This window comes from Equus asinus, chromosome 24 (genome assembly GCF_041296235.1).
Source record: "Equus asinus isolate D_3611 breed Donkey chromosome 24, EquAss-T2T_v2, whole genome shotgun sequence".
Taxonomy (NCBI): Eukaryota; Metazoa; Chordata; class Mammalia; order Perissodactyla; family Equidae; genus Equus; species Equus asinus.
The window spans coordinates 46,915,343-46,929,279 of NC_091813.1; the positions used below are offsets into that span (position 1 = coordinate 46,915,343).

Here is a 13,937-nt window from a genome sequence, read left to right on the forward strand (position 1 = left end):
ACATAAAACTAATACATATTTTAGTGGGATGGGGCACAATGAAGACGAAGGCTCCAATCTCAGCAGTGATGACCACTCTCAAATGAGGGCTCGCTGCAAGCCCAGCCCCGTGCTATGTACTGGAACATGGCGTCTCACTAAATTCTCATGACATTCCTAAGATGTAGGTGTTGTTATTTTCTCTCACTTTACAATGGAGGAACAGAGAAGTTTGGGAATCTGTCTATAGCTCTGTCGGGGTGGAGATGGGATTTGAAGCCAGACAGAGTGATTCCATGGCCAGCACGTGGAGCCACTATACTAGAGTTGCTTCCTGCCCCATGGAATTCTGGCCAGTCTAAACAAGGGCGTGGGCACAACGGTGGGAGGAGGGGAAGGGGAGACCTGTGGGGAAGGTCCCCTGATTCTACAGAACCCAACTTCATGTGCATGACTAATGGAGGCCCTGATTTCAGGGACTGGGCCTCACTCCCCCACATTCACACGCCACCCCCTGAGACAGCAGGCCGGGCCCATGCCAGGTGTGGTGAATCACCAGCTTCCTTGATGTGGTTTGGCATCTTAATGAATGCTTGAGCCAATGGCACTAAAGCAGCCCTTGGTTTCCTGATATTTCCTAGACGTGGTGGGGTATTTATATACACCATGAAGGAGTCAGCATCAGTGTCCTTGGTATAAAAGTGAGCTTTCCTACTGCATTTAAAACATGATTTGCTTTACAGGCAAAACTTTCCGGAACACATTTACTGCATAAACTGAGCAATACATGTAATGCCTCTTCCAAGCACAAAGAAACAGATTTCTACTCTTTGGGGAGTCCTGTGAGGGTGAGCTCCCCCTACCCCCATCAAACACAAGTCATAAAATACTATTATCTCTGAGGTGAGAAAACTGATGTAAAAGCAGAAATACAGACAATATAGGCACTGGCCACATGCAACAAGGGGAGGACAGAGCTTATTTAAAAATGAGATCAAAGCTTTGCTTCAGAAATAATAAAAGGTGCAGTTGGACTCATTTGATCATTTATGCATGACTTTGCAAAGGCCCTCTGGAGGGTGAGGAGCATGGATTTTGTTCTATACCACACAGCAAGGGAACTGAACTCATATAAATCACTCTTAATGCCACATTACTTTAAGAAAAAGCCACATTCCTGGCACCTAGAATATTTTTTTGGCTGCCCCGCCTCTGGCTTGTCTTGTTCACATGACCCGTGGGCTGGGATGCAGCAGCTCACGTCCCTGAGGCATGTGCTCCTCTCCCTTCTGCATAACCTTCCGTTCTCCAATGCCCAGAGATTCAAAAGCACTTCATAAAGAAGGAATGGAAGCATTAGACCCCAATGGTGAGATTTAGCACTGTAGTCAGCTCAATGCTGGAACCATTCCCAAACCCAAATGGCCAAATGAGGTTTTAACACCAGACTGTGGAAAGGCTCCAAAGGGACGGAAGGACATTTTCTTCTTCCATTCACTTCACTTTGGAGCTCAGGGTTAAGACAAGAGTGAAATGGTGAAGAAAATAAGGATATGCTTTAACTCTCTGTGCCAAAGGGCTCAGAAAGAATTAGAACACAGATTGTAAAGTTTTCCAGGCCTTCCCCTAACCCTTTTTGGATCAAAGTTCCTTGTGGTTAGTATTTTAAAATTTCAGCTTACTTTATTTTTATTGAGATATAATTCACAGACCATAAAATTCACCCTCTTAAAGAGTTTCTTAATATATTTACAAAGGAAACCATTAATACTATCTAATTCCAGAACATTTTCATCACCCCCAAGAGAAACCTGTACCCATTAAGCAGTTATTTCCCATTCCCTTCTCAACCCAGCCCTTGGCAACCACTAATCTACTTTCTGTCTCTATGGATTTGCTTGTTCTGGACATTTCCATAGAAATGGAATCATACAAGATGAGGCCTCTTGTGACTAGTTTCTTTCACTTGACATGATGTTTCCAACGCTCGCCCACGTTGTAGTCTGTGTTAGTATTTCATCCCTTTTTATGGCTGAAACATTCCATTGTATGGATATACCACCTGTTGACGACCATTGGTCAGTTGATAAACATTTGGGTTGTTTTCATTTTTTGGCTCTGATGAATAATGCAGCTATGAACATTCACATACAGCTTTTTGTGTGGATATATGCTTCCAGTTCTCTTGGGTTCATATTTTAATAAACATACAAGGAATTTATATAGATAAAACCCCCCTAAGATTAGGTAAATGGGAACACATGTCTATCAGCAATTTAAAGAAAGGAAAAACAACTTGTGAAACATTTGGGAAAATATTATCTTCAGTAGTAGTCAAAGAAACACAATTTAGATTAGTGAGTTACTTTCACTTTAAAGTTAAAAAAATTTTAAAAAGAAGTCCGCCCAAGAGTGATAAAGCTCCCTTGAAATGAATATTCTCATACGCTGCTGAGAGAAGACCAGAAATTAGTGGATAACCTTTTTGTAAACCAATCTGGCAATATTATCAAAAAAACAAAAATGGGTTTGTTCTTTGACTGTGAATCTCTGCTAAAGAGATCCTTAAAAAAAAAAAGGCATATAAAAAGGTTATGAAGTGTTATTTAGAATTTGAAAAATTAGAAAACTTGCTAATTGTTTAATAAGAGGGCAGTGGCTAAGTAAATTGTAAGGCATGCCCACAATGTAAAGTTAAACAGAAATTAAAACTGTTAACATAAAATTATTAGTAACATAGAAAAATGCTCATGTTATGTTAAGAAGGATCACATGATTGAGACTATATAACAAATGCCTATAAAATTCTTTGGAAGGAAAGATACTGAGATGCTTGCTGGTGGTGTGTAGGGGATTTCTCAGATTTTCTATACCGAGAATGTACCGTTTTTATAATGAGAATAAACCATCTTCATTTTTTAATATGAAAGTTCCCTTTAATCTTATCAGTTTCTTATTTAATTTGTATATAAGTTGATAACAACTATACATTGATAAAGTATGTTTCGTGAACTGAAAAATGAAGAGAGGGAGAGAGAGTGATCTATTTCAAAGCCTGTTAAGAAGCAACCTCTCCTAATGGAAGGCGTGAAAGGTACCAAAGGATAGAGGGAATTCTGAGTGTGTCTTCACAACATCTGTGCAGGGAACTGGGCAGTGAGGGAGCGGTGCAGGGAGTGGGTGTGAACACACACAGATGAACAGCCACAGACATCTAACTAAGGGGATGGATTAAGCAAGCTGTAACACACAATCTAGGTGGCAAGTGGCAAGATCTGGGATAACAGAATCATGAGTGGGATGGTGGGATTAGTGCATTCTTGAGAACCTTCGGGCCCCGAGTTCCTAGCTACATGGGGAAGCCCAGCAAACTCAGAATGATAGTACTCATTCAAGTCAACCTTGGAACCCAACCAAGGAGCTCTGGTTATTGCGGTACCTGCAGGACCTCTCTGTGGGTGAGGGCCAGGAGACCACAGGCTGGCATGGCTCTGAGAAGGTGGGGAGGATGGAGTAAAGCACCGTTATTCTCTGGATGCCTGCTGGTGGTGGAGGCAGGGGACTTGCTCAGGGCACCAGGCAGAAAAATTCTGTATTTTCCTCTCACTTTTCCTCTTGTTGCCTTTACCCTTTCCTGTTGGAACATTCAGTCTGGTATTTTGATGGTTTGATTTCTGAGCCACAGTCCCTAGAATTTGGGGCAATCCAAGCAGGGCATAGAACAGTAGGCAACACTGGTTTATGTGACCTGAAGTTTTTCAGAAACACAAAAGATCTAACAAAGATGTTTCTTCCAATGTTGATATTCGGTCAAGCATCTTTCCACTCTCCTTGGCCCTATTCAATAAAAACAACAACAGGAAAACAAAAATAAAAACAAAACTGTGGGTTTCTATTCATGAACTGGCGAAGAGAAACAGGAAAGTCAGTGTCACATCTGGGCCACAGTGGCAGAGACTGGCTTTCTGGGCTGAATTGGCTGAGGGCCCAAGGGTCAGGCTGTCACCTGGCGGAGCCACAAGAAAACACATTAGCACAAAGCGGCTGTTTGAACAGGCGTCATCAACGCCCCCTCCTTGCCAACGCAGAGAATGAAAGCTGAGGAGGTTCTCTTTCCAAGGCTGAACAAAAACCCGCTCTGCCCATCTTCTCAGTCTCTGTGGAAGTTCCTTGCCAGAAGATTCTGCAAATGTGGGATCATCCTTTCAAAAAACAGTGAATTCTTTTTCCCTTTAATTCATCAGTTCCGGTCAAGAAGACTCATTTCCTTTAGAGAAACAGAATGGAATCTGAATAAGGAAATTTTGCTTCTTTTTGTCCTTGGGCTCATGTTTCTGTTCCTTGTCTCCACATTTCCCTTTTGCACCGATCACTCTGACTTATGAAGTCAGAGCCCATCAAAATCTAGTGCCCTGAGAATCTGGTGGTGAGGCCATTTGCATTGTGTTTTTGAAACAGAGGCTGACGTCTTTTCTTTGAAGAATGACTTGAAGCCCGGTGCCCTCTCCTCTGGATCTTTATGTTGGCAGTTTCTCAAGTTGCAAGTAATCAGCAACACCAGCAGCCATAACTTCTGCACCCCTTGTGGTGGTTTAGAGTTTCAGAGCTTCTCGGCAGCTGCTTTGGTGTGAATGTTGATAAAAGAGACTGACAGAAAATATACCCCTCTCTAATTCCATGGCCTCTACTGGGATAAGAAACAACAGGGAACAAAGGGAGGAGAGAGGCCGACCGACTCTAGCTAGCTTCCTCCCTCGCCTAACAGAGATAAGGACAGTCCTGCCTTCCCTTGAGTTTTCTTTCCTTACCCCTGGTGAGCCCAGGATGGTTGACCACGTGGGACTTGCTACAATGAAGCTTTCGCCAGAGGTCTCTCTTGTGAACATGAGTTGAGTGCCAAACAGACACAAGGAAATTAAAGGAGGGAGATAATAAATAAGAGGAAGAGAACATGGAACCCACTGAAGGCAGTCAGTGGTGCTTTCCCCAGCAGCACACAAAACCAGTATTTGGGATGACAAATTGTGGCCACTCTGTGTGGGAGGAACACGTGTTACATGGGCTAGCCCACTTGTTGATGACCTACTTGGCAGCTAATAGAAATCTAGTCAGACTTCTGTCAACAAATCTAAAAAGGGAAGACTTGGTTTATATATCGGCATACATTTTGTAAATACTTCTTTTTATAAAATTTTATACATTTATAAAACTTATGGTAAAGCAGTTCAATAGTGACTTTACACTTGGCATATCAACGAAGCAGAGTACGATTTTTTTTTTTTTAGTGTTGTCTTGCAGAGTAATTGAGGTTGAGATTATTTCTTTACAGATGACAGCACAGCAGTTTATCTTCCCGGGAGCTTGCAGGATTCTGGTATCAGACAGGGTTGCCCGGGGCCTGAAGGACACAGCCCAAATCCACATCACTGAAAATAAGTGAGTAGTGGGAGGATGAAGACAGGGGAGGGGTGTGGCAGACTGCTTGCTGTCCCACCAAATCCCTCCTCTTCCTCCACAGTAGCAGAGCTTTAGCTAGGTCTATAGTCATACAGCTAAAGACTTCATTTTTCCAACTCCCTTGCAGCTAGGTGTGGTCATGTCACTTAATTCTGGCCAACTGGTTGTGAGTGGATGTGATGTGTTCAACTCCTGCGTCCTTTAAAAGGGAGTGTTGATTTCCATTGTCCTTCGCACTGCCTGTGTGCTGGAAAGTGGATGTGGTGCTGGTGAACTGGCTTCAACCAGGCAGAGGATGGCAACCCATCAGGGAATGGCAGAGCTGTAGGACAGAAGGAACCTGGGCCCTGGGTGGCCTCATGGAGCACAGCTGCTCATCCACTTAAAGCTCTGATCTCTGACCCTGACACGAGGGGGCATGAACATCCATCTGGTGTGAGCCACTGTGTTTTGCAGGGAGTAAGGTGGGGTCTTTTTGTTATTACAGGTAGCCTGTAAACCAACACAAGGAGGACAAAAATCTAACACAGAGGTCAAAAGGGGGCTCTGTTAGCCACTTATTTTTTTTCCCTCTGCCTCTAGAACCAATAAGAGTTCTGATCTCCTTTGATACTGGCAGTTAAACTTGGATTAAGGCAGGTTAGCAGGATAACAACAATACAAATGGTAACAATAGCTGCCATTTATTGAGAATTTATTTTCTGCTTGGCACTTCACATACGGTATTTCATTTAATCCTCAGAACAACCTTCAAAGAGCATTTCACAGTTAAGGAAACTTGGGATCACAGAATTGAAGTAACTTGCCCAGGGTTACCCAGTCAGTGGGACGTGGATCTGAGTCCATGTCTAATGTAATCATACCCTCTTGCTACTGCCCCACGCTGCCTTTTAAGAAGCATGCTCTGCTGCTAGCCATTTTCTTTGCTCTTTTATAAAAGAGCAGAGAATGAGAGATTTAACGATGTGAGAGTTTTAATGATGTGATAGAAGCTGGGTATTGCTATGTCCTACAGTTTTTATTTTTTGTACTATGGCTTAAAGTGTTCTTTTCTTAAAGTGATCCTGCTTAGGACTGGTTCCCAAGTCTCCAGGACATTTTAGTCCTGGAGTACCAGGCTCCTGGCTTAGAAAAGGTCTGGAAGCAGTGGCATAGCCTGGGACAAGGCTGCTGAGTAGCCATATGGTCTGGAGCATATCACTCCAACACTGTGGAGCCCGTTTTTCTCATCAGTTGACCAATGGGCCTCAACAAAGAGCTCTCAGGATTCATACCAAGCTTAATATTCCTGAAGGAGCCCAGCGCCCACCTGCACACATTCAAGCAGAACTGAGTCCACAGATAGGCACGGCAGGCTCTCCACTATCCACAGCTGGAGGCTGAATCTCATCAATCACTGGGACTCATGGAGTGACCCGACCAAGTGGTCAGGCTTGGCTATGAATGCTGATGTTCCCCTGCCACAGCCAGAGCCTGGACCATGGCATATTATGAAAGCTTTAACGATGTGACAGGAGCTGGGCATGGCTATGTCCTACAGTTTTTATTTTATTTTTTGTACTATGGCTTAAAGTGCTTTTGCTTATTGCAGTTTTCAGAAGACCGACTATGCCCTCCACTTCCCTTTGTTGCTAAAATGAAGAACAACTTTTGATCTGCTCAACCAGCTAAGGTATTTGTGACATGCTTTGGTCTTGACCCACCTCCCCGCTCATCACACGCAGGCTCCAATTCTCCTTGGTTCTTCCCTAGGGTTGCTAGGTACAGCTGTTCTCCTCCTGAGCTGCTGGAGATGAGGAAGTTTAAAAGAAAACAATAAGAACAAAGAAACTTCCCCCTCACCCCCCAAAGAAAAGTTACTCAGAAATCACTATAGTAACAAATCACCAGTTTTCGGCTGTTTCATTTCCCTTGCATTCTTGTCTCGCTGCACAATCCTTCTATTTACATCCAGTCCTACCTCCAGCCTTTATTCAGCAAGCATGTTTTGATCCTCTCTATGTGACAGGCACTGTGCAAAGGGCTGTGGCTACAAAGTCACGTAAACGAGGTTCCTGCCCTTGAGGAGTTTACATATACTCAGGAGGAAGCCAGACAGGTCAATCTATGGACTTGGGTTGGGGAGGGAGCACAGAGGGAGCCCGAATTCAGCCAGGTCGGCACCTGTCAGGGTCATTAGACACTGGCCCAGGTGAGGCGGGGGCGGGACAGCACATCAGAGAGCACAGAGGTGTGGTACGGCATGGTTCCATGTGGCTTATTTGATTTGTTCTCATGTTTATGGAGCACTGAAACATGTGCCAGGCATATTGTAAGGCCCTGGGCTCTAAGGGTGAAGGAGACAGGCTCCTGTTCAAAAGGAGCTTATAGTTTAATAGAACGGATATGTGCAGCTGGGAAGGGGGCTGGAAATGAAGCCAGATCATAAACAACTAAGTGTGCCTTCTACTGAGCACTCACTGTGGTGCCTGATGCTTCACTGTGTGCAATAAACAAAGTACCTCTTTTGATCCATCAGCCTCGTGAACTGAATATTATCATCAGCACTATTTCAGAGTGGGGAATACGTGTACGGAGGTCAGGTTACTTGCCTAAGGCCTCATGGCTAGGTTTAACTGGATTTTAACCCAGACCTGGAAGAATTTAAGACATATATTCTTAACCATGTGCTAATAGGCTAAAGCATTTGTACATTATCCAGCTGATACTTATTTAGTTTAAGTGGTAGTGAAACAAGTCTCTTTTTTTTTGAAACTGGGTCTTGATAGACAAAAGAGAAGCACGGAGAGCCAGACAGCAAAGCCAAGAGTGGGAAGAGACTGCACGTAGGAGGACAGAGAGGCATCTGAGTAAGAAGTAACTTCCTCAGCTGGACAAACAACTTTATCCATTCTAGCTACCTGTCTATGCATTATTCGTCTCTTGTAAATCATCCCCAACTGTAGCAAAGCTGTAGCTTTTGTTGCATGTGAGAATAAAGATCTGAAACCAGGTTGCTGCACAAGTGACTGACTACTGGACTCTGTAAGTCACATTTTCTGAGAGCTCTGTCCCAAAAAGCAGCCCAAGATCTGTGGGGCTGGGAGGAGTGGCCGATAGAAGCTGGTGGTGCAGCTGTGTAGATGGTTGCCTAAACCCAAGGACAGACAACATAGATGGAAAGACATCTGCAATGCAGGACATCTGGTAAAAAACAAGTGTCCACTAAAAAGGGCATGTAGCAGCTAATATCCAACATGGACTGATGTCCTCTGATGTCCACAAGAGGAGCCTGAAGAAGGGGCTAGGGTTAGAGGTGCAGGTGAGTGTGAGGTAAACAGGGGCCTCCACCCTCCCCCTCCAACTGTGGGAAGTTTACTCCATGGAGTCAGACAGGACTTGATGCAGAGGTGGCAGTTACACCTGTTTTGCATGAAATATGTAATATTAACAAATTCTTTGTGCTAATGTGAGAAGATGGTTTATATTTTAGCCATCACAGCTCTGCTCACATCTACAGGCTCACCACAGTCGGAGGATGGAAACTCCTCCTCATCCTCCAGCAACAGTCATCAATTGGCAGCTCTGAGCAGCAGCGATTTGTCCCAGCATTAAGCAGGACCAGCCTGTGCCCAGAGCTCATGCTGAGCTCCTGGGGAGCTGCCTTATAGACTCCAGGTAATGAGGACCCGAGTGTGGCTTCACACTCTGCCCTGGTTCTGGTTCAATATGACCCAAATGGACTCAGCAAGTAACAATCGTAAACATTTGGAATGAGCCCAGCCAACAGCTCCGCCATAATTCTTTTTGACAAAGGCTGACCTGACATGCTGATTATCAGCCCAGGTGAAAAAAAAAAAAAAGGTCCTAGGTATAACTACGTATAACTACATACCCTTGGTTTCCACCAGGTTTCATCTTTAATCTGGACACACATTCCCTGAAGGCACTCCCCTCCAAACCCCCTCTTCATTTCCTTGCCAGCTTGCTTCTCACTTAAGATCTGCATTTTCTACATAAGTTCCATTGCTAAAATTAAAATGTTGCTAAAAAGAGTGGATCTATGTATCTCTTATAGAACAAATTGATCATTTATACCAATTCCTGCCTTTCCAAACGTACTAAGCTGTTTACTTTTTTTTTTTTAAAAGATTTTATTTTTCCTTTTTCTCCCCAAAGTCCCCTGGTACATGGTTGCATATTTTTAGTTGTGGGTCCTTCTACTTGTGGGATGTGGGACGCCACCTCAGTATGGCTGGATGAGTGGTGCCATGTCCGCGCCCAGGATCTGAACCGGTGAAACCCTGGGCCGCCGAAGCGGAGCACACAAACTTAACCACTCGGCCACGGAGCTGGCCCCCTGTTTTTTCAGATTGGCACCTAAGCTAACAACTGTTGCCAATCTTCTTTTTTTTTCTGCTTTTTCTCCCCAAAGCTCCCCAGTACATGGTTGTATATTTTAGTTGTGGGTCCTTCTAGCTGTGGCATGTGGGACACTGCCTCTGCGTGGCCTGATAAGTGGTGCCATGTCTGCACCCAGGATCCCAACCAGTAAAACCCCTGGGCCGCTGAAGCGGAGCGTGTGAACTTAACCACTCCACCACAGGGCCGGCCCCAAACTTTGTTTTTCTTAACCATACTTCAATCATACCAAATCTGTTTCTCTTCTGGTACGCTTGCTGGTTAATCTTCCCTTCCATTCTTTTCATTATTACTTTTGTGCCTCAAACATTAGACTCTTCTTCAGCTTAAAATAACGGCTCAAATAACTTTCTCCTTCTTACTTTTGGCTCTCTTTCCCCATGGCAAAACAAACAAACAAATTTTATCACTTTTTTGGTACCAGAGCATTTTTACTTTCTCATTTAGGCTAGTTGACAAAACCATCATTTATTTTCAAAGAAAACAAAACCTACCCCAAACTCTCCCCCTACATTTCTATGTTGAAATTATACATGAAGAGGTGATGCTATTGACAGCATTTTCAGCCTGACAGTACCAAGTACTGGTGAAAATGTGGAACAGAATTCATATCCACTGCTGGTGGGGTGCCAATTGGTACAATTACTTTGGAAAAAACAACTTTACATTATTTAGTGAAGATGAAAATGCATCTATCCTATGAGCAGTAATTCCACTCCTATGCGTACACCCTAAGGAAGGATGCCTACATGAACCAGGAGCTGTGTGCACCCTGCAGGTCTGGGGCAGGCCCAGGAATCTGCATTTTTAGCTCCTCAGGCAATGTGGGGGCCTCACTCCACTGCAAGGGTCTGGATTTGAAGGCTTACAATATCACTTCAAATCTGTTTTTGGAGCTAGGTCCTCCCAAGGCCTGGGGCAGCAGCCACAGGAAAGCTCACCGGGGAGGAGGGATGGGGAGAGGCTGACCTCTGGTCAAAGACAGCTAGTCTGAGGATCCGGGAAAATTCACTGTCATTTCTTCCTCTTTCTTCTCTGTCAACCCTGCCTGGATGATGTTTGGCTTTTGTGTTCCTCACTCAAACCCCACCTCATCTGGTGAAGTGCTTGGAGTCAGCATCATCCTCATCCTCATCTTCCGCACACAGCCCTGAAGCCCAGACAGGGTGCTGCTCTGAATGTGGTGCTGTCTGCTGGGAATGAGGAAGCACCTAGGGGAGGCTTCTAGAGATAAGGCTGAAGGGTGAGCCCTGCTGAAGAGCCACAGCTGTTCTTGAACACACAGGCGGGGCGTCTTCTCTGTGCATGCCTTTACACGGGCATCCTTGTCTGTGATTCTTCGTGTACTGAGTCCAACACAAGTACAATGCCTGGTGCAACTTGGCCTTTAATAAACACTTTCAAATGACAAACAGGAAGTGAGATAACGAACCTCTTCTAAAGAAGTGAAGGGAACTGTCTGCGTTCCTGTGTGAAGCTGCCCTCCGCCTTCCTACTGCTCTGTCTGCTCTCGTTTAAGGAGGTTGTGTAATGGTGGCTCTCTGTCACCCTCACTTCCCTTCACTTCTCCTCCTGATGCCAAGGATGGCTTTCTCCATCCCTCCCTCCCCCATCTGTAAGTGAACAATAGGGGAAAGCACATGGATTAGCTGGACGGCCTCCCTCCATTTATCCATTCCCATAATCTTCCTATTTTGAAGCTGAAATGTCACCAGGGCAAAGAACCGGGTACCATGCAGCTACTGTTCTTTTAGGTTTAAAAATATCTTCAAGGTGTCGAAAGCTCCACAGATTCCACTGGGCACCCGAAACCTGCCCTCTTCTGCGGCACCAGTAGTGTATTCAGAGCAGAGATCATTTGTCTAGCTTAAATTATTAACTCATAATAATGTGAGGTTCTGGCAAGATGCACACGTGTGGGAGACGATGTTATGTTGGGAGGAAATCAAGATGATGATCTGATGTAAATACAAATGGAGTTTGGCCTGGGTTTCAGGGAGGTCGCACAGAGCCCGTCTCTGCATGACCTGGCCTCGTTCCTACAGCCCTGCCAGGGTTCTGCCTCTCACTTGGGGCTGCTGTGGTCCCTCCTGGAGCTGCCTGCCACCTGCTCAGCCGACCAACTCCAGAGGGGCCCCAGCCGGGCAGTTCATTATTTGCGCACGTGGGAGAGAGACAGGCATGATTTTTCTTTCAATGGTTTCAATTCCACTCCTTCAGTTCTGAAATGAATTTCCTTCCATTTCTCTCTTCTTCCTCTTTGCTTCGTTTCTCATTGCCTCAGGGTATCAGAGGGTAGAAAGCCATGATCAAGGGGAAGAGTTTATGTTTTGAGTAGGTGGCTAAAATTATTCTGGTTTCTTCCCTGCAAAATGTGGATTATGCCAATTTTTATAAGAATGGATATATTCTACTATTAATTACTAACAGGAAGTTACTGATCCTTGACTGTTTTTGATCTAAAAAAGGAAACATCAATTTCATATGGTTCAAACGAGTAGACAGCATCTAGAACATATCCGGCCACATAGTAGGTGCTCAATAAACCATAGGCTTAACAGGCATGCATATGTGAGGACAGGAGGCATGCCAGACCCTGGGTGTTCTCTCGGGGTCATGACTGGCCTTTCTACCCCAGGCACAGTTGACATTCAGTCACTTCCTGGCTGCCCAGGAGACGGCCAGTCTGCCAATGCTGGCGTCCAGCCATGCTGCCAAACTAATCACTGCGGATTAGGCATAACATTTAACGAGTTTAACTGAGTAGACAATGAAATGAACTATTCTGATAAAAATTAAGAGAAAATAAGAAAGGAAATGAAGAAGGGAGAATGCTGAATTCCTGCCTAATAATTTCTTTATTTGATTCAACTCAAGAAAGACTCCACTGCCTAGAATTTTCGAAAGAAATCACAACAGTTGTGTGATGCTTAGGTTTGTTTAATGAGTTAATTGGAAGGTGGGAATGGAGGGTAGTTTATCTTTTAGAGAGAAAAAGGGGCTTTTAGCGTAACTCTTGGGTTAAAAATCCCAGTCTGAAGCATACCATCAAAGGGCCAATTTCAGGGGTTACTAACACTAAGGCACTCCAGTCAGACAGCATTTTTGCGTGTTAGAAGCTAATTTTCACCTAAATATTAATGCTCAAACGCAGACTTTCAGAAGCCCTACTCTGAAGACTGACAACAAAGAGAGGGGCGCATGGATGTCAGGACAGAGCGGGTTATATTTAGCTCCACTACCTCCTCAAAGCCATGAAGAGATGATTCTGAAAGCCCTGGCATTTTCAGCAGAGTCCTCTTGGCCTGGAATGATACGAAATCAGAAAGTTCCAAGGGAATGAGGAACGGGTGGGTTTGGGCAGCCACATTCCAGTTCCTCACAGATCACTTCTGCGGCTCCATGAAGCGTTGTTGGCTTCTCCCATTACACTGTGCCCCACAGGGCCTAGTCGCCTGACCACAGGACCTCTCCTGGACATGCTGGGACCTTCACAGACCAGTGGGGCTGGTGGATGCAATCAGACACTAGATGCTGGGGACGGCTGCCATCTCAAAGTCATTTGAGCAAGGTCAGCTGGGCCTTCACCTTTACCTATGCTGAGGTAAGAGTAGGGGACTCTGCCAGCCAGATTAGACTTAATCCTTTGACCAGAGCTGAATGATCTGGCAGGATGTGGCTTTGCAACATTTAGGGTTAACAGTTTTTGGACTTGTGGCTTTTTCTGATGGTAATTGTTCTTATTAACCATCTACCTACTGACCTATATACCTGACACTTATTCGTTTGCTGCAAATAGGCTCACTGGAGTCAGTAACGAAAAGGAGGGAAAGACAGAGGAAAGAAAGAGGGAAAGACAGTGTTTGGTAGCACCTGGTGAATCTCTGTAGTGCAGACGGTGGCCCTGGCTCTGGGGTGTGACAGGTACCCCAGCTCGGGAACTGCACGTGGCTCACAGCAGCTGTGGGATAGAGGTCTTTGTATCCAAGGCTGATGGTGTCATGAGCTTGACACAAGCCCTGTGGTTCAGGGGTGGGAGGGCAGTGGCACCGACAACGTACAAAGATTCCTTCTTTGTCTTCAATCATTTGCTTCTGCCT

General features: G+C 44.9%; 1 protein-coding gene across 10 annotated transcripts in view; it reads right to left on the reverse strand.

The window, feature by feature from the left end:
- Positions 1-13,937, reverse strand: part of FYN (FYN proto-oncogene, Src family tyrosine kinase) — a 204,176-nt gene that overhangs the window by 61,819 nt on the left and 128,420 nt on the right. For 2 of the 10 annotated variants that reach the window (XM_070496653.1, XM_014866175.2), the window contains exon 1: positions 7,140-7,222. The exons of the other annotated variants lie outside the window; for them this stretch is intronic. The gene's annotated coding sequence lies outside the window, so the exon portion shown is untranslated. Of the gene's footprint in view, positions 1-7,139; positions 7,223-13,937 lie in introns of those variants that run through there. 10 annotated transcript variants of the gene reach the window in all.